This window comes from Rhipicephalus sanguineus, unplaced genomic scaffold (assembly GCF_013339695.2).
Source record: "Rhipicephalus sanguineus isolate Rsan-2018 unplaced genomic scaffold, BIME_Rsan_1.4 Seq525, whole genome shotgun sequence".
In the NCBI taxonomy this organism is placed as follows: Eukaryota; Metazoa; Arthropoda; class Arachnida; order Ixodida; family Ixodidae; genus Rhipicephalus; species Rhipicephalus sanguineus.
In genome coordinates this window covers 30,742-52,914 of record NW_023615434.1, presented here as the reverse complement: position 1 = coordinate 52,914, position 22,173 = coordinate 30,742, and the positions used below count along the sequence as shown (strand labels likewise).

Here is a 22,173-nt window from a genome sequence, read left to right as displayed (position 1 = left end):
TTGGCTTTCTAGAAGGAAAGATGCATCACATTTATAAGCAGCAGCTTAATGTGCTGCTTCCTCCAGTAATGCATGCATACCTGAAATACCCTTCAGCACGATTCCCATGAGCCAATGCATACTCCACGACTGCTGACATAAAATTGACATTATTGGAATTATGGCCTAATTTCTTGCCCGCATTCTCTTATGTATTCCAGCAGCACTGAGACATGATCATGTAAGATGCCCCGCCACCCTCGTTGCTCTATTTTACTCTGCAGCATACTTACAGTGGCAGCACTGCGTGTTATGCACTGAACGGTTAACCCAAGTCACACACACTGTTCAGGGTCATGTTGCGTAGAGCATTTGTGCATGTGACCTTGGCTCGAAGCACAGCTTCTTTGAGAGGAACAGATTGTTTAAAATTGAAGGTTTGCTGTTCAAACCCATTTCATACAATGCAATGACAACTGCCACCTCATATTTTTGCCCCGTGCTTGCTTGTTTGCAATGCCCAAACCTTATGAAGAGCCCTTAAAATATAGGGCAAATATATTGTTCACCTGCTTCTAACAGTGTAACCACAGAAGACCGACAATACAACTCACTGAGAGAAGGCTCTCAGCGAGTTGTGCTACCATGAGCCTGAGTAAGTGAACAGGGAACAACAACAGAGCTGTGCGGGACTGCATGGAGACAGAAATGGGAGGGGGCGGGGGCTAATTTTTAATACAAAACTCTGGTGAGTGCACTGACTGTACAAGTAAATGCTACGATCATTCTACACCATACACTAGAAAAAGTGTAGTATGAGCTCTATTTACCTGAACAAGCTACAATGGCATGGCACACAATCATTCAGAACCTTTGCTGCAAACTTCAGTCTGTTTGCAAAGGTGACAAGTGCAAAAAAAAGAAAAAAAAAAGAGTGCAACCAAAATTGCCATCCCCTAAGGAATGCATGCCTGACAACTTACAACATTTCAGCCTTGAAATGAGGCTTCGCAGATTAATTTGAACATTGTTGGTCATCATACAGGTGCCCGACCCCAATGGTGACTTAAGTCAGCGATTCTAACCCCCGTATTCACAAACGCTCCTCGACTCGAACTTCGTCCTTCACTTGAACAAGTCGAGCGCAGCGCCGCTGTTCGACCGAAAATGACTCCGCGCTTCTCAAGAATCGCTGCAGATAATTGCTGATATGCAGTGATTTGTTCCGCCTAGAAACGGCGCTCCCATCGACTTTCTCAAGTCAAGGTGGAGCGTTGAGTGAAGGGACGTTCTAGAATACGGGGTAAGAGCAGTGTCTTTTTTTTGGCGGCACTTGGGATATAGCGAATGAATTGAACAGACATCTCCCATTGAAAGTGCCTATTTTATGCCTGCCCCAGAAAGATTTTTTAAACATATAATGCACACTTTTCTTTTTCTAAATTAATTTGTCCAACATTATAGACATTCAAAAGAACAAGCATAGCATGACTACTATGCTCCAATTTTAGTCAGATTTCAAAGCTGCATTAGTAAAGTACTAAGTTGTTTTACATGCTAAGCTGGTGGCAAAAAGTTACGTGAAGTGGTCTTGCTGTTCCAAATATTTGCGTGTGTCTTGGCATGAACTAGTGAAGAGGCTAGTCCAAGCTTGGGCCACAATCCCAACTGCAATTGGTGTCACATTGTTTGACAAATGCAGAATCACAAATATGTTATTGAGCATACAGAAGGAGACATGTGGTCCTTCATGCAGAGCAATACTGTCTGGAATGAGGACGATGGTCACTCAGTAAATTGCCATTCTGTGAATGGCAGGATTAGCTGTTTTCATCTTTCTCACTGCCAGAATCAGCAGCATGCTAAGTTTTTAAACTAAAATATTGGATACACATTTGATTTCTATTTGTCTAAGAACTATAATGTCATTTCTACATTTGCTTTCTATGTTGAACGTATAAAAAGTGCAAATAAATGAATCGGTTGTGCATTTTGAAGTTTTTTTTCTGCAGCTTGTTTAATTCGACCCACTTAATAATTGACCAATTTCGTTGGTCCCGTCAGAGCAGCATTAATGCAAGTTGACTGTATTAATGATAGTAGTTAAAGTTAAGGACCCTTGTTAGGCGTTGGGCAACTGAAATGGAGCTTTTCCAGGGACATGGACATTGTGCAAGCATTGAAAATATAAAGAAGCAGATGGCAATGTTTGCAAATATCCAGTATATGAATTTCTACCAGCCATTTAACGGTTGTGATAGCGTGTACAATTGTCATTTTTATGCTATCCTACTACAGCAGTGTATCTAGGTTCAGTATAAAAAAACAAACAAGCAAGCAAAAAAACATATGCTTGTGCCAAATGGTGCCTTGCGGTGCCACGAGAAGGCAATACAAGTATCATCACAATTTATTTTTTACATGCTTTTGTTTATATCCCCTTCAGGCACCATGCCCACATATGTGGACACAACTTGTTTTTGCCAGTTCGGCGACTAGTGGCCAAGAGCAAAATAGTACACTGTGCATTAGATGAATTGAGCCTCCTACATAGGGAACCCAAGCTCAAGTTTGCGGCGCGACGACAGCGCCGCGCTGCGGCTCTGTCGGAAAGCTCTGGAACGTGGCGCGGCCGATTCAGCCCCTTTCAGGGTAGCGGTAGCGCACGTGTTCTTCTCTCGGTGCGGGTAACTGGGAGGTCGTCAGCTGGGTACGTTGAACAGAGAGGCTTGCTGTGCGAAGCTGCGCACTTCCACTATGGCAGAAGCGACCCGCGGAAGCGCAAGCGTGGTCAGAAGTATTGCAGTTTAGTGGCCAGCCACAACAGTGCAGACAAGGCACACGATTCACGTGTTAAACTGTATCGGCTCCGGGTGTGTCGCACGAGAAATAAAGGCGGCAAGCGTGGATAGCTGACAGCGCTGTCTCGCCTTATTTTGGCTGTCTGAGTTCATCGCTTTCGTTCGTTCCGACTACCTGAATCGGTAAGTAACGGGGCGCATGCACGCAGCGACTACAGTAATGATTACTCGCTGTCTTCTCGCATTGTTAAAGTACAGTTACGGTTGTAGGTGAAGCAACTTTGTGTTTTGATTCCCCGTGCTCGTGAGACCTACCCGTCGTTGTTGAACGTTCACATTCGCGTTATACCGTTAGCGTTGCGCGGTTGGTTGAATTCAACTGAACTCCGCACATTGTCAGAAGTTCGGCGCCTGCATTTCACGCGTCGGGAAGGCTGCTTTATCACGCCGGAACGGACGTCTGTGCATTTTCAGCAAGCTTTGACATCGTTCTGCAGGTTTGCTTTTTTTTTGTCACTTTATTGGGGTGATATATATTAAGCCGCTAAATATAACTGGCACTTAATACATGCTTTGCAATTGCAACCTTGAAGTAACCACCTTCTGACTTTGTGCGATTTTCTAGCCGCGTTCACGCAACAGGTTTTATACGCCTGTCAAGTCGATATCATAAAAAGAGACTGCAAGCATGACGCGAGAGCCGAAAAAACGAGGCGAGCAGTTCATCTTGCTTCACAGTGGTTGAAGCTCAGCTAGCTGCCTCGCGTCTTAATCGGCGGGTGATTCTCCAGCGGCACGGAGGACTTGACTCAAACCTTCTCAGGAAGCAGTGCCATGGCCGTATAATCTTTTTTTCGCACACCGCAAACGTTTGTTCACGAAAGTACACGGCTGCCACTGTAAGCATGCCATATCAAAACAACAATCATATGATTCGTAGTCCACGCCGCAGAACATCGATAGCGTGTACGGCTTCATTTCGGAGTGCATTTGGACCATTATTCATCTTTAACATGACAGAATGAGACTTACCTCGAGATATACGTCCTACACGTTGTAATCGCGACTTGGGAAATGCATTTCGCTTTGAGTCGGCCGTGGTTGTCGTCGATCGTCTGCTCTTCACCGTTAACGTGATAGCCTTTCTCATTTTATCAAGTTCGCTTTTCGGAAGCGCCAGTCAAGCTTGAAGATCCTTTTGAAGCCGCACTGCACGCGGTACATTGTGAGACGCCGCAAGTGCACCGCGAGAGCTCTGCACGTGCACGGAAGCGAGCGGCAACGCGGTGGAGAGAAGGGAAAACGCTCGCTGATCACGCCCCAGTTTCTCTTTTTCTGCCAGAGATGGCGCTGCCTGTCAAGAGCAGCAGCGCCGCTAAGCGTTGCTTGGGAAGCCTATAGCCAATGTATCTTCATTCAACTACAACGTCCTGCGTATCAATGCAGCCGATCACTTTGGTGAAGGTGCAACAATGTTCGATGGGCCGTTTGACATGTCGCATTCCAGGAGTGACATGGAAAGTATAATCTTTTGCTCAAAATGAATATGTACAAGCAAAAAAAAAAAAAAAAAAGATTTCCACACGCATTTCGAGACTAAAGTTTTGTTCTCTTTACTGAAAATGGATCATCACTGACTTCAGAATAACAGATATTTAATTAATGCTATAATTACAATTACTGGAACTTCCACAAAACAACATTACCACCTTTTCTTTCTCGAAATATGACATCTATTAGTCGGATACAAATTAAGTCTGGAGAAGCCCGCCCAGATCAGCATGGCAGCCCATCATCTTCGCGACTGAAGAAATAGTCCTGCTCATGCACTCAGCAATGTACTTCAAAGGCAGGGTTAACGGCCATCTGGCTCATGGCGTCAGTCTGGAGTGCACGCCCATTCGGGTAGGCTTGTGTGCATTCGCCATTGAGGAGGAAATGCCGTATACTTCTAAAGCTGTAAGCGACTAGAGTGCCTTAGAATGATGTGAAAGTTTGACACATTTTTAGACAGTCCTTCATAATTTGCACCTGAAGGGGATATAATCTTGCAAAATTTCTAACAAGTTCTTGCAAACATACTTTTATTTTAACCCTTTCAGCCTTGGAATTTTTATTTTGTCACACAATGTTTTTGTACGTGTTTTCCTAATAGTTAGGACCTCAGAAGACCACAAGCAAAAAATTGAGTGAGTGGTAATTATGTACGAATTTACATACATGGCTTCAAATTAGGTCATTAGGGCTCAGTGGTCGGGAAATCAGTAGAACGGCTTCTTTATTCCTGCTATTCACTAGAGTACGCAAAATCCGAACCAGCGTCGTATTTGGCAGTGTGGAAGTCCTTGAAACAACTTCGGGATTTCGTCCAGAAAACGGCGCTTACCCACCTCAGCTTACCCGCCTCGGCATCATCCACGACTTCGGCCAAGCTTCTCTTCGTTGTGGCTCCCAGCCCCACAAGAATGCCACACTTGTGGGTTGATCGCAGTGGGGATCATTGAAGAATTACTACCCAAGAATTAGCAGTTTGGTTTCGTTCCTGAGATGCTAGGGGAACTTTTGTGCGGTGTCGTAAATAGACGATGCCAGAGCCGAAAGGGTTAAGTTGTCTCAACTTTGTAAAATAGCAAAGTAAGCATAAATTTGCCAACATTACAAAACGTTCAGGAGGACTGGAAGATGTACAAATGCTTGCAACAACATTTCTGCATATTAGCCAGTTCCATGTAACAATCGTTTGTCAGTTTATACAAACAAGACCATTGAACTCTTCTATTACAGTTGCATAAATACAGACGCAAAGCAAAGGAAACTTGGTGTAAATGGCGACTTGTCCGGGTGACGGCAGTATGCATGATTCAGGTTGTGGCCCCCAACATCAGCCAGATATGATAACAAGAATTTTTACTTTTGCAGTTGATTCACAGGTTTGGTACTGAGTAAACAGGACACACAACAAAAGAAGAAACAGGCAGGACAGGGCGTTCTGTCCTTGATGCTCATTTGAGCACTGTCTTTCTGTTTGTTGCTTTTTTTGTGCGTCGCAACTACTCAGAGTAGCAGATAACTAGACTAGCAAGAAGTCCTACAAAGCGTCAGCCCAAGGGACATTAGCAACATCTTTCTGGTTTTGGCAAGTTTATCGCATCTCATATACAGATATGTAGGCAACCACAATTAAGGTTCAGCTAGCTGCATAAGCACTGTTAGAATGCATATGTTGTTACTACTGGCCCCTCTATAATCTCAATGTGTCCAAAAGTCCATATAATTGACAAGGACTCAATGCCAATGCTATACGCAAATCATTCTCTGTTCTAGAGAGATGCAAGAATTTAGCCAACCTACCTTATGACCTGTCCTGCCAGCGATGTCCCCATTCTTGCCCACGCCAAGACGGTCACTGGCATCTAGTTCGTCATCAGAGTCACTTTCAGACTCGTCACTCTCACTGCCTGGAAGTCGATAAAGACGACCCACGCGCACCAACCGGCCTGCTGTGACAGCACGCTTCACAGCAAGCCGCAACCGCACTCCAGGGTCCAACCGCAGTGCCTGTCGCACAAACTTGACAATGGGCGGAAAGTTGAGCCACCTTTCTCCCCAAGGGCACGCACAGCCTCGACTGCAGAGTGCATAAGGTCCGTACGGCGGTGGATGCCCGCACCAATTGCAGCAGCAGCTGCTACCGCTGCAGCACGGGCTCGTCCAGGGGCATTGCCAGCCACTGACGAAACAGATGAGGTGGTAGCGCATTTCTTCTTGGTGGTGAGTTTCAATGTTTCGGCATCCTTGTATGTACATTGGCCCTTGTTCATTACCTGTCGAGCAACAACACCCATAAAGGTCGTTATTCCCTTGACAACACCACGCTCACAAGGACGTGCTCACCTCAAGCGGGAAGCCATTACCAACGCATACATACTTTAGAAAAACATGCGAATGAATTTTAAGGACACCTCACCAGGACCCGTAAAAATTTCAGATTCTACGCCAGAGGTTCTAAAGCACTGCCCAAAGAACATTCTACAAGAGTTTTAGGAAGGGTTCATATTTCCCCCAAAAAAATGTGATTCACAACAAATCATGACAGAACACCATAGCCCTTTGGTGCTTAACATGCCAAAGTCAAGCACAGGCTACGATAATGACGAAAAACAGATGACCATCTTCTAATTCCGTGCATGTCCTTTTCAATTTCCTTCTGCGGTGTCATACACCAAATTAATGGGTTATAAATTATTATATAAATAAATAATAATAAACCATTATAAGACCATAAGTTGGCTTTTTCAGCCCAGCAGCACTGGCTGAAACATGATAATGATAATCTACATGTGGATGTTAAATGGCAAGTATACTTCAGAAAGTACTGAACCAGGAACTTTACAAATATGTACAAAAAATGCCACACACAGAAAAGCTAAAAATGCACAACGAAGTATCATAACAATAAACAGCAGGGTGGAACAGCCCAATTTTTAAAGCAGTGAAATTTCATTTTAGAGCACCTTGCAGTAAACATTTGCATTTTAAACCACTCTGGAGCATAATAAAACAAACTGCAATACAAAAAAAACATTTTTGTGTGAACTGGAATTTTCACAAAAACTAGAAGACCTCCGTCGTACCACCAAATCACAGAAGGCCCGATTCTTACAACCTCCAAAATTAACAGTACAAGGGCTTGCACCTCGGGTGCCAATGAAATAAGAGGCCATGACATCTCTGGATTTTGAAGACTTTTGCAAGTGCCAAGACTGTTCTGGTGTAGCGCTGTGCAATTTTGGTAACTTTCCCATTTTCAGAACAATTTGGTGCAGCAGTCTAAGTATCAGAACGACACCATTGGCACTGAAGTTACATCCTTGATACTGGTCTCAGTCTTTTAAACCTCGTTTTTCTAATGGCCCATTCAAGTGGTCAATCCATGGCCAGGATTCTGCACTAATTCTAAAGGTAAATGAATATTTCTGCTCCAATTGATCGATACTCACACTTAAGCCACCTCTAGGGACATTAGTGCGCGCCTAAACCTATTGTGATCACTAAAAATTTTCTTTTGTTTTCATAACCGGTACTAGATCCTGGCACACTCCATCTGCAGTGATGGAAGCGACATTTTGTTTTTTGGAGCAAATTCTGGAGCAGAAAAAATGCTGCTCTGAAGCAGCCACAAGTGTTCTCGGAGCAGAAAGAAATGCTAGTTTAGAGCAGCGATTGGTGTTCTTGGAGCAGGTGGGCAAAATATTCCAAGCGACTCCTGGAGTTTAAGGCATCATTTAAGCATCATAAATATTAATATTGTTAAACATAGTGGACATATATTCACTGCTGGTTTCAAGAAACAAATAATTAAGCAGATGGATTATCACTGAACACTAAAATAAGCTATATTAAAATAGCACTACTTGTGGCCAAAGCGATAAAGCTGAACATCAAATTATAAAGGTAACCACAATCACATAACTGTCGCCAAAGCGGCAGTTTAAAATCTGTACGAAAATAGAGCAATCTGTTTCTTTCATATTAAAAAAATAGCTCGCACTGAAAGCTAAAAAAAAAAAAAAGCTGAATGAGCTATACACTTAAAATGCCAATTGTGGCATACCGTAAAATACCGAGCAAGCGCTCCTTTCCCTTCTTTGGGAAATTTCAAATATGCACCACCTTCTGCCCTCCCACCATTTTCACTGTTTCATTCATTGTTTTTATTTGCTCAACAAGGGCGAATAAAAACAGTGAATGTATGCGTATTTAATAAAGCGTTTCATTAGAAGCATAGGTGTGCATTCTTTATTCTCAGCAGCTCTTCCGTCACCATCTTGAATTTTGACTGAGCAAGGGCCCCCCTCCAAACCTTGTCGGATTATCCTTCACCATAGGGGGAGCGCTTGCTCGGGATTTTACGGTAAATGAGGTTGAAGCTGACGAAGTGATAAATGTAATGTCACACATCAGATTAGTCATAGGAGTTAGTAAACAGTATGTCCCAGCAGTCCCAGAGACTGGCAATACGCATGTAGCAATATCAAACTAATCTCACACAGATTTCATTAGAATACTCTGCTTGTCAGGTACATATATACAGCTAGTATACAAGCTGCATACCGGGATGATAATATACAGGTTGTTCTTGGCTTTGCTTAGGCTCGCAAGATGGTCACACAGTTAAAGTTCATTGTTTTCAATTTCCTAGCACCATTTCCGAGTAGGTTCAGAGCAGTTACCAACAAAAATTAGTTTGGAACAACATGTAGCAGCATTTCTCTTTTGGAGCAATTGGAGCTGCACTTCCATCACTGCATACGATGTTGCACGTGGGGAAGCAAAGAAACATTTCCTGAGGAGGCGCCGATGTAGTTTGGACCCTTTTCATGTGGCATCTTGTACTTTTAATTCTTTATTGTGAGCAGGAACCTTAGGGTCACTGCTGCATTTCGCTTGCATCACAAAAGGAATCAAGCCCACGAACTCAAGGGGGTACAGCAGGATGCCTCTGCACGGTGTATCTTCCTTACACTGTGCTCTGCACTGAGGGCGTGCGATTGCGACCATAACTGCCTGAATTATTTAGTTCTCCCATCCTCTGCTGGTGCATAGATTAAGGCAGCAGCGACCAGAAATAAATTTAAACAATACATTTTCAGCATTTTGACAGCTGGTTTAACATTACGATGATTTGTGAGAATGCCCGTGTGTTTAGCAGCAGCTACTCGCTTACGCCGGCGTCGTCAATGGTGGAGGACAGGTAATTATTTTAAGGAAATGCAGGCACTCACGCGAAAAAAGAACAGTTGACTTGGACGTCAATTGAAAACACGGTAAATGAAATGTTATCCCATTTCACTGAGTGCTTACAGTGGTTTTGGTTGTTTTTGCAGCATCATTTCGTCTTGTATTTTTGTAATAACGAAAGATTGAAGTGGCTTTAACATTTATGTACACCCAGGTGACCGCTGAAAAAGGGCTGATTAACAGGCTCCGCAACTCCCAGCCTGAACCCTGTGACCGCTAAGGTAGTAGTAAGTGGTTGTTTATTAGACGAAATTTTACAAAAAGGGGGGAAGGGAAGAAATAGGGAAGTAATGATGGCTGATGTAACTCTCTAGCTCGAGCAGCTGACACCTAAACGGCAGCCATAAGAAGATGATGGAAGAGTAGAGGTTAGGGAGAGAGAGGGAGGATAGGGCTGGACTATTTACATATGTACACAGAAGGACATAATGCCTCATAGTTCGCTTATAAAAGTGACCTCCTTGAAAGAGTTTGTCAGCTGGCCCCGCACACCTATTCAGTCAGTATTGTTAAAATGCCGCTGCAGTGAAGACTGACGTCTTGATCATGAAGCGATTATATCTTTCAAGCCGGGAAGTATTTGGGGGGGGGGGGGGGTTACTCTTCGAACGCTGGCCGCGGACGCTTTGTCCTTTGTGCTTGTACAGCCAGTAACGGCAGTGATGAGGCGTCGCTGAAGGCCGGGACAGTGCACCCCGAACCAGATATAAACAGCATGATGCACCGGTGCAACCAGAGAAAATGACGTTTCCCATGAGAAAAACTGCAGCTGGATAAGCCGTATGACATCACCTTAGCGGGTTATCACCCCCTCAATTGTGATCATGGTCATCTGCATGCCAATTTTTGTTTTTTTTTTTAACTTTCGTTTTAGTTAGCCGCAGATTAGCGAGCTAAGTGATGATTCGCGCGCTGTCCGAATTTCTGAATTCATTGCTAACTTATCTCTACCTGTATTGTGCCGTAGCACTGATCAATCTTAAATAACGTGTGATAATTGTTTTTCTTTTTTAATTGTTTGTATTATTTGTGCATTGCTCATTTTGTTTTGTTTCGTACTCCAGACTGCTTGCGTACTGAATGCTCAACAACCTACAAGCTTGTCATTCCTCGTCGACGACGTTGGGTGACCACTTGTGACACACAGTATAGTCCAGAAACTCAAGTTCACACACTCATGTACATACACTGTAGCATGTCAAAACACGGACAACAGCTTGAAACATCACAAATACTTCGCTGACACTGTGTATTGGCCGAAAGAGGCAAAAAACATGCCTCCACGAAGGCAAACATGCCTCTGGCCGTACTTTCGCCTCGTCGCGCTGGGCCCCCCATCGCAATGCCCCCCACGTAGCTGTGCCCAGTACATGTACTATGGCCGAACACAATGCAAGAAACTTGACAAACAAAAGGGCCTTGGTGTACAAGAAATAGCATTTACCATCTTTGGGTTCACAATTGCTGCAGTGAAGAATGCGAAGGCAAAGCTTTTGCATATATACAAATTGCCAAGTGGTGTGGATTTAGTTCAAAGCCACCATCGACATTTCGATGATGAGATGCCACAACAGCAACAAAACTTATCAGAAGCCAGCAATGGTCCTGTCTCTTGCCTATGCTGACAAACTAAAGTGAAGCTCAGAATGATTAAAAACAGAACTTTGTTTTGGTTTGAGTATTCCAAGAAATAAAACTTATACATAATCAGGTCAACTTCTAAGATGCGATTACACATGACAAGTACCTACTACCCACACAAAAAGTCAAAACTTGCATATTTTCCAGTTTATACATCGCACTTTCGTACAAGACACACCCGTTACTTTTGTGAAAACGCTACACCCCACCAACGTAAAATCACGACGAGTACAAGAAGAACACACCACCGTGCTGAACATACAATTTTATTAGAAGCACTCTTTTTCTTGCATATACAGTTACACCTGCCTATAACAAACCTCCATACAACGAATTCCTCGATATTACGAAGTTTTTCTATTCCCCGCCGTTACTCCATAGAAGCACATGTATTTGCAATCTCCATGTAACAAAGTGGCAGCGAGAGACACCCTTGATATAACAAATATTCACCGCCGACAACCTAGGGATTTTGTCCCTAATTTTATATATTGGCACGAGCAGGAGCTACATGCATCTTTTGCGGTTACCCCGCCGACGAGCGCATGAAGCGGCGGCAGCGCGCATGGCGCGCTCGAAGCCCCAGCGATTGCGAGGCAAGGCGAGAGTTCCTTTGTGCGTGCGGGTGTGCGTGAGGCAGGCAAGCTTGCGCTCCTCAAGCCGGCTTTCTTGCCACTGTGGGCACGTGCGCAGGCGACCCCCTCCCCTCCCTTCAAACGTCGTCCAGGCGCTCTCCGGTGCCGCAACGCTAACCCGCACAGGCTTTCTTCAAAAAAAGAAAAGAAAAAAAGACAAAAAGCCGCTCTTCGGTTGTTGAACTGAACTCTGATCTGCTCTTCGTGAATGTGACAACAGGTGACGCCACTAAAAAAAAATCCTTGCTACGTATCATTATGTCTCGAGCTTGTGCCGCATATGGAGTTCGCTCTTCGTTTTTGACACCGTGCACGCGTGCGTGGTTTCACTGCGCGCGCATAGAGCAGCCTCTGACGACGTGCAGCTTTTGTTATTATTTTCTTAATGCCGACAACTGTGTCGTCACTACCGAGGAGATGTCAAATTAGGCGCCGGTGGAAACTGTCCGCGACCACGGCGACGACGACAAATCTTCGGAGGTCGACTCGTCACTGTCGTCACGCGCTTTGCCCGTTTTGCGCCGCGCCGGGGTTGTGAGACCGTGGCCTCCGATATTGGCTCCGGCAACGCGCCATCACGTTGCCGGAGTCAATCTCCGAGGCCACGGCTAGACGATGACGGAGCAGCGTTGTACTGATGTCCCTACGAGCTTTCAGTATAGCCATCCCTCACAAACAAGCAATAGAGCAAAATACTGCAGTTTTTTGTCGTTAAATAAACGTTTCGGGTGAGCTCTGCCTTCAATTCCCCTTGTGTTTAATTTGTGCGCTTCTTTTCTTAACTTTCGTGCTGAAACTGGATACAACAAAAACCTGTTAACATATTTTTTCGGGAATTTGTCAGTTCAGGTTTAACTGTATACGCGACCAACAACTCACCATTTGTCATAAGATTAATGCTCTTTCAACAGCTTTTAAACCATAATCGTAGAAAATGCAGTTCTTGATTAGATAACAGGGCCGACGCAGAGCTAACACACTGATCCCCTAACCTATGATTGATTTACACTTCCATTATCTCCCTCACGTTCTTGTTTCTGTGCTTGCAGATTACTTCCACTTTGCCAAAGAGTGGCTGACAGGTGCATTTGCGACAATGCAGCACAAGAAAGCCACATTGGCCTCCTGTAACATTATTATTGTGTTCCCTGAATCTTTCATTAACACATAGCTCGGTTTGGCCAACGTATCACTTCCCACAGCTTAGAGGTACTTCATACACGACACTCTCAAAGCATTCATGAAACAGAGTTTTGTGTTTTTTCAAACATGAATTTTGCTCATGACTATCTGTGTTCGGCTGAGTCAGCCTGCACGGAGAAGACAACTTTTGTACAGCTGAGAAAGCAATGGAAACCAGAGATTTTTGTGCCATCCCAGTGGTGGTCCAGCCAGTTTAGGATTTGGAGCAATTTTTGGAGCAGGTTCGGAGGTGAAAAAATTTGTTTTTGAGCATGTTTGGAGCATACATAATGGAGTTTTACACCACTTGGAGCAGTACAACAGTAAGTCTCCAACTTTTCTCCAACTCTTTAGTACATATTCTTACTACTGTGCAAACAGGAAATGCTGCTCTACTGTAAACAAGGAGACAAGACCAACAGCCATGAGAGTAGACATCAACCAGACTGCTTACATGTAATAATGTGGCTGCTGACTTTACCGCAACATCCCCTTAGTGCATTGCGATGAAGTATTAGTGACAAGATGAGCACTAGCTCTAGCTCTAGCTCTTCCATCAATGATGGACACTCACACAAGATCAGTGAATGCCATTTACTAATGCTATAATGCTAGCAATAAAAATCGACAAATAAAAAAAAAACCTTCTGAACAGGTGCTCGGAACATACAGGTTGCCTCATGGAATTTAAGCCAAGACTTAAAGGGACACTAAAGTTAAACAATGAATCAGTTAGATTGATAAATTGTACTTTGAGACCTCTAATGTCGTTAATTTCACCAACATATGTTTATTAACCCTTTGAGGGTTTTCGCCGTACATGTACGGCATTACCTAACAGACACCAAAGAGTTTTCGTCGTACATGTATGGCATAGCCTGCAAGTTTAAAACGCGCGCCTTTTTTGATCATTTCTCTTGCTTGGCACGTGCTGCCACGCTTCGGGAATACGTGGAATTTTTCTCATGCGCCGATGTCTCTCCACTGTTTTTTTTTTTCTTTTTTGCTTTCCGAAGCGGCGCAGCAGCTTTCACTTGTGCATCAGAACACACGCCCGCGGTGCAGCTGGTTTTAGCTTTGTCCTTCGGGTGGTTATCGCTTCTTGCGCCCACAAAGCTGATGACTGGTTTTTAATCTCTCAAAGGGTGACCACTTGTGACTCTCGTTTATTGCTCCCGGGCGCCAATTACATCTGTTTCCGTGCGACGCTAAATTAGAGAAAGGCCGCAGCCATGGTTGCGTTTCCCATTTTGGGGAGCGCCAACATTTTTTACTGGAAAGGTACTCTGCTTATTTTTGTATGTCTGTGAGCTATATTTAATACAATGCATAATTTTTATTTATAAAAAATCATGTTTTTTTTTTTCAGGATTTTGCTTGATGTTACTACTATTAAACCTTGCGTATTTAGAAAGGTACTCTGCTTATTTTTGTATGTCTGTGAGCTATGTTTAATACAACGCATAATTTTATTTATAAAAATTGTGTTTTTTTCAGGATTTTGCTTGATGTTACTACTATTAAGGGGAGACGTGGGTCTTAAAAAATGGTTTTTTAAAGGTTGGGTGAATGGCATGAAATTTAATACACTTATTCAGCTTTTTCTGCAGATTCAAAATCTCTAAGTAGATTTTTAATAGCTGCATTAGAACAAAAGATATGCAATTTCTAACACATATTTAAGCATATTTCTTACGGGGATTTTTGGCAACTTTACTTTGTCAAACACAGAAACAAAGTATGCGGCAAGATTGCCAGGAAGCTGGTCTAGCCGGTGATGCTATTTATTTTCTTATAATGTTGTTCAACAATTATAATTCTCGATTATCAGAAATAGTATGCAGCAAAAAAATTTCACTCACATTTACGTCTATATTTTGCATTCAAAGTTTGTTGAAGACAATCAGATTAGCATCACCGGCTAAACCAGCTCTCTGGCAGCCTTGCCACATACTTGTTTCTGTGTTTGACAAAGCAAAGTTGCCGAAAATTCCCGTAAGGAATATGCTTTTAGAGATTGCACATCTTTTGTACTAATGCTGCTACCAAAAATCTAATTAGAGATCTGGAATCTGCAGAAAAATGGATAATTTGTTAAATTTCGTTCAGTTCACCCAGCTAATAAAAGAAATAAAAAAAAGACCCGCGTCTCCCCTTAAACCTTGCATATGTAACAAAAATGATTTTTTTTTGTCAGTTTACGGTCATACAAAAAAATTTTAAACAATTTTTTCTTAAATAGAATCGTCTGAAGAATTTCTTTCAGCAATAAAAAAATTACCCATTTTTGGGCTGCATTTCATTAAAAAATTAGACCCGAAAGGGTTGAGGGAGGAAAAAATCAAAGTTTCGTTTTTAAATTTCACACCGAAATCTCCGTGCGTGTCCTCACAGATTTGAAAGTGTATTTTTCATATTTTGGCGATATTGGCTCAACGAAACTTCCTGAAACTTGGTAAGTTAAAGGGACACTAAAGGCAAATAACAATTTATGTCAGAGTGAAAGCTTAATGTATAACGACTTCTAAAACGGCAATATTATCGACAGCAGCGCCCTACTTACCGAGAAATTAAGCTAAATGTATCACATGATGAGCGCCACGAGTGGGACATTTTCGAAGTGATCCCGATGACGTATGAGAGTCTGCCTACAATAAATCACTAGTAATCAAACTAGTAGCAATAAAAAAAGAATCTTCCGAGCATCAAAAGAGGTAATGAAATGCTCTTTGTTCATTTCCGTTTGATTCATGGAAAAAAGAACCTCTGTGGCGTTGCCATGGGGAACGGCGCGCGTGGTTCAAAAGTTCCGGTTTCGCCGAACTGCGCTTCTCCCGGCGCCCTGCTTCGCTCACGCGGTCGCGTCTCAGTGGTAGTTTCGGGATCGCGTACTGCCACGTGCGTTTTGCGTGCTCGTGAAAGTCGCTCGACAGAATGTCAGAGCTTCGATGCCGTTGTTGCTGCTGTGGGTCCCGCTACTTTCGCTCTGCTGCTACTAGTGTCGGCAGCCGCGCAGTAAAGGTGGGCAACGTTGGGCACGGCAGCAGTGATGTATGGAAGTTTGATTTCAGGCGGGTGACTTGAACTGCACTAACGCGATGCGGACCAGTAAAACGTGATTTTATTTCAAAATAATCACTTCCTTAGCATTAAAGTAGCACTACGAGGTTTTTGGACCGCTATTTCAACAATCAACGTCGACTTAATATTTGCCTTTAGTGTCCCTTTAAGTCTATGGCCCCCTCAGAGGACAATGTACAGTCAAATCTCGTTACAACGAACACCACATTAACGAACATTTCAAATTAACGAACTTTTAAGAAATCCCGTGCCGACTGCTTATAGTTTCAATGTAAAAATATTTCACTACTACGAACTTCAGAATAACGAACATTTCAGAATAACGATCGTTATTTAATTCCCGTGTAATCTTAACAACACCTCAGTACTACGAACTTATATCCCGAAATGCGAGGATTCTTGGATTTCAGTGTATCGGTCATGGCAGTCGGAGCTGTAAGGTAACAGAGACGACGCAGCGCGAAGAGCGGACGCCCTCCCGCAAAAGCCTGAGATGGCACGGGAGGAGAAAGACGCGGGCGGAGAACTTTTTTTTTTTTCCCCTTCGTTGCGGAGGCGGCAACGCATCTAAAGGCCCAACCGCATGCATAGCACGCGACTTTCGAGCGAAGGCGACTGCGACAAACGGGCTCCGTCGCGCTGCTCGATTGAAAACTATTGCGCGCACGCAGGCAAATTACGAAAAAGAATTACAGAGTAGATGAATGACAACATGCCAAATTTATTATTGTCTTGTTTGAGATAAAGACGCCATAAAAGCGTTTCGGGACTTCCTTTTTTCGCAATCTTATGTTTAACCGCGGCAGTAGTATCTGCTGTGATCCCATGGGGCGCCCGGAAGCGTACGCTGCCTACGCTACGTCGCACTTTGCAAACTGCGTTATGTTGGGGTTAGTCCACGAGGCGCATCTCGACAACGTTTCCTCTAGCTGTCATAGAACGTTTAAGAAAAGCCGCAGCCTCACATCGTTGCTTCGCACGGAGAAGGGCTACCTCACACGAAGACGATGTTGACATTGCAGCAAGCTACCACCAATGCAGCAAGCCAAGCAAGCTACCACCGAAACATCAAAACGAACCGTCGATCATAAATAACGACAAAATACGGCCGCTGCCTCGCTCTCCACGTGAGATGGGGCTGTAAATAAGGTAGTCTATAACTTGCATTCCTTGAAGTACGCGCCGATTGGAAGCATCACGAGCAAATTGCAACCGAAGTTAACCGAAGCAAGGGTCAGAGATGCTGCCATGTTGTTGGATATCGTCATGCTCACTTCCGGGCGACAAGCGATGTTTTCTGGCTTTCCAGAAACCTGGGATGCTATCGCGGAACGATTCTATTTCAGCCAATGCCTTTCGTGCTTTTCGCGCTTGGCCAGTGGTCAGAACGACGGTCCGTCCGCGTTATCAGCGCGATCAGCCAGCCGTGTGGAATCGGAAATAGCATCGTTTCGTGATTGCACCCCTGCGACAAGCGACGGCGATAAATGGCCCTCCGCGACAGCAAATCCTGTCGGCCGTCACTCAAAACTCGCGTGCATGCAGTTGGGCCTTAAAGGATTGCAGCGATGACATGGACGACGATGTCACGGTAGCACCCGAAGATCGCGACGAGTCCGTGTCGGCCACAGATGCGTTGGACTACTTGAGGAAACTCCGCATATTCATAGAAAAAAGCGGAACAGCGACCGAAGCGGAATATAAAAATGCGGACGGTCTAGAATCGTTCGTGACGCAGAGTTTGTGCTGCACCCGTCAAAAAACGATCACGGACTATTTCAAATAAACGTGCCTTGTCTGACGTTCACGTGTGCATTGTTGTGAGAAACGAGTTCAAGGACGTACCGTTGCAAAGGTAGGACGTTTGCGTTACTGAAATTCTATTGTTATGGTAAATTTTTGGGCTTTCACTATAACGACCTTTCAGAATAACGAACATTTTTCCGCGGTCCCCTGAAGTTCGTTATACCGAGATTTCACTGTACTTAACCCTTTCGGCCCTGGCGGTGTCAATTGACACCATCACACAACAATTGCCCTAGCACCTCGGAAATGAAACCAAAACTGACGATTCTTGGGGGAATACTTCTTCAATCATCCCCACTGCGATTGACACCAAAATGGTGACACGCTTGCGGAGCTGGGAGCCGCAAAGAAGAAGAAGCTTGACCGAAGTCATGGGTGACGCCGAGGCAGGTCAGCTGAGGCGGCTAAGCGCAATTTTCGGATCGACGTACCGAAGCTGTTTCAATGAGTATCACATTGAAAAATGAGACGTGGTTCACATTTTGTGCACTCTAGTGAATAGCAGGAAAAATATGCCATTTTTCTCATTTCGCAACCGCTGAGCCCTGATGACCTAATTTGATGTCATGTCTGTAAATCCATTAATACTTGCCCACTGGATCAATTTTCGTTTGTGGTCTTCCGAGGTCATAACTATTAGGAAAACACGCACAAAAAAATTCCCGGACCAAAATAAAAAATCCAGGGCTGAAAGGGTTAATTTTTACCGATTAGGAACTACGTATGACCAAGCAGAGGTCGTCAAATCTATGGCGTCACGGCATTTGGTGGGGGAATTTCAAGGTGGCGTTGCCACTCACATTTTCCTTTTGTGCGTTTTCTCACTTACCAAGTGTCGTCTCGCGTTAAGAGTGGTGTTTTTGGTATTGTGTAATTGTGATTTACTGATACGCGAAAAATCGTTTTTCTCTTTAGTGTCCCTTTAAGAAATGAAAAGTGCGCTGGAAGCGAATTGAACCCAGTACATACAATGCGCACTAGCCTAAAGTTACTCAGCATTTTACAGTGAGAGATATTATGCGCGCTAAACTTATGTGCACTTAACTATACTATGGCCCCTACAAACAGATTCTAAATATGTAAACATAATCCCTAAACACAAAAATAAAACGAGATAAGAACTGTCACCTGTGTGTCAGTGGCATAACTGGGCTTTTTCTGCGAATTTCCATAGTGCCACACACCACATGCACTTGGGAATATCCAGGATGGAACTGATTACATAGGCCAGACAAGTTCCATTCTAGATATTCACAAGAACAGGTTCCAAAGTAAAAGATATTTAAAACTGAATACGTGATCATTTTAACTGGGTTAACTCCTTGCAGTAATTACTCATGTGCCCACTTTGCCTAAATTTAGTTTCTGGCAATTGCTATCATGTATTAAGCCCACAAGCTTTCCAATCAGAAGCGAAAAAATTTTTCAGCACCAGCTTGCATGTAAATTTACTGCATTTACGACCTATTACATTTATCTTGTACTTTACACCAGACAAGCATTACGAATTTTTAAAATAAGTTCTTGTATAGTGAAGTTTGAAAAAGCAGTCGTTTGTTACTTCACAGCATTTAAAATAAAGAACTGCACTCACACATACATACAAGTAAAAAAACCAAGGTAGCGAAAAGCCAAATTGCTATTACATGGTTACCACAGCTCAGAAACATTAACATAGCCCTTTCATTTCATGTGGTCACTTCTACCACTGGAAAACATTGCGAGTGCTGTCATTCAACACAGGGCTATTTGTCATGTTCAATAATAGAAGACATTTCTGTATTCACACTACACCCTGTAACCTCAGACGTTGTTTCTGAAAAATATATTTCTAAAATTATGCATTTTTTGTTTCTTATAGAACGTTCTGGCACACTGCAGGAAAAAACAAAAAGCAGCTAGACCTTGAAAATACATTAGAGATATGAAAAGTTTGAACAATCGTTATGCTAAAAAAGAAAGCTACAACTTTTCTATTTTGAACACCGAAATGCCACTACTTTTACCTTGGGTCTGTTTCAGTACACTAACGTCTTGCGGGAATACAAACAGAAGATAAAGAGGCAGAGGGAAAAGAATGAAAGCATGTGAGAAGAGGAAAAAAAAAAACTGACAATGAACAGAATAATACCTATCACATGAGCGCCCATAAGCACCTTGTTAACTTTTTCATTGACCCTAAGTGCATCTCCTTGAGGGAGATGAACTACCATAAGAGTGAACATAGACATGCGCAGGGGGGTGCCCCCCCCCCCTAGTCACCTAAGAGGGGGGGGGGGGGGGGCAAAGCCTGCCCCATACATTGCCTCAATAGGGGGGGGGGGGCTGCGATGAACCTTTGGCCGCCTTCGCACCCCTGAAGGGAACCCTGCGCATGCCTATGAGAGTGAAGTGCCTCCCAAGAAATATATTACAGAGAGGCTTCTTAAGACCTCAAGAAATTATGAGTGCAATGTTTACCTTTCCTATTCCCCCTCAATATCCTCTATTCTGACAAAAAGGGGTGATACTTCTTGTACATCATTACATATTGTTCTTATGTGAGTAGGCAAGGTCAAGAATGAGCAGATGCGAGTTTTTCTCGGAAGTGTGCGATTGTCATAGCAATACACGGTGCAGGTTTTCCTGCTAGTTTTGCCTGATGAGTTAACTGCATTAATACACACAATAGAAGTAGGAAGAAGTGCACTGGACCAAACGTCTTGGTTGCTTTATGCCTACTATCAACCAATGGCAGCTCTCCCCATTGGTTGGTGCTGCTTCATGCAATAAATAAAAGCTGCAGGGGTCAGCCAACCATCATGAGAGCACAGCATCCGTTTGAAAAGAGATGCTTAGAGAGAAGTCAACCTTACTCTCTGCTTGTGAATGCCACACACCACAGATGACAACAAAATTTGACAGAGTTGTTTATGGCTCCATTAATACACTAACTTTCCTTGTCAAGCCCAAGGGGCATTGACGACCCTATGCAGCTTTTGGCGAAGGCAGCTTGAGGATCGTCCCTGGTGGCTTAAAGAGGTGCTGACACCAACTTTAGAAGCAGAGTTTACTCCGCCATACAAATCTCCTGTATACCGAGAAGGCTCTAAGTAAGTGTGAAGCTCAGTAAATGCCTACATTTTATCTTGACATTAAAGTAAATTTTCAGATGGTGCACCTATAGACATTGACACTAGCGTGACGTCAGGCTGCAGTATATATTCTGGTGACTTCACGCACCAGTATGGCCAGAAGTGATGACGTCAGGTAACAACGCATAGAAGATTGTGGCTTGTGCATCGCAAACGGAGCCACGGAGCAGCCGTGGAAACTTCACAATTTCTTGCACAAGCACATGACGAGAAGCTCACACCGTGTTGCGACGTCAGGGTACAGTAGGAACCGAAATTAGTTCTTAAAAAAACACTGTAATTACTTTTCCATGGTGCACGCACGCTTATCGGTACATTTCCTAGGCTCTTGAGGGCTGGGCCTTTCATTTGCCACAAGAAAAGACAACTGCAAATTTTCATGTGTACCCCTTTAAGTGTATGTGAGCGACAATTTAAAAGAGTGGCACAGTGGTCAAAGCAAGGATTAGGTATACAGTGCACAAGTCAGTACTGCAGAGTGCAGTAGTGACAAGTCCACAGTAGTACTTCTGCTTCTTTTTGCATGCAGTGTTCGTTAACAGACCTTCCAAATAAGAGAAGTTACACACCTTGAGGACAAAGCCCTTGGCAATTGCCTGCTCCAGCTGACGCTCCACCGCATCTGTCCCAAGGCCCAAGGCATGGCTGATGCGCTCAGTGAGGGCCGCTGCTTCTGGCTCTTGATTTTGCGGATGGCCTCAATGAGCCGCCGGGCCTGGCCCAGGGACAGGCCGGCCTCGTCCTGCTGCTCCCTCATGGCCGCCACTCAGCCGGCGTGCACAACATGGCCCAAAAGCGCCAGGCCCGGCGAGACACGTCCCACTGCCACCACAGCCCTAGCCAAACTCCATGCCCCCCACAAGGGGCTCAACACTGCAATGGTGCCCAAAACAAGTGCATTAAAAACCCGTACATATGCAACAGAGAAAGGCAGCACAAAATTATGAAGCATAGCTTGATGCTGAACTAGCTGGTGTAAATTAAGTAAATATAGTGTTCAACAACACAAACACACAATGCAAGAACACTGGAACACAGAATGAATTATGCACATCCAACCTTAGGGCTTATTCTTTTCTTTCACGCTATTCTATGCTAAAAGTAATGTCGAAT

At 43.8% G+C, this 22,173-nt stretch overlaps 1 pseudogene; it reads right to left on the bottom strand.

Annotated features, from left to right (window-relative positions):
* Nucleotides 1-21,930, bottom strand: part of LOC119377637 (histone acetyltransferase KAT6B-like) — a 115,888-nt pseudogene extending 93,958 nt beyond the window's left edge.
* Between the last annotated feature and the right edge of the window lie 243 nt (nt 21,931-22,173).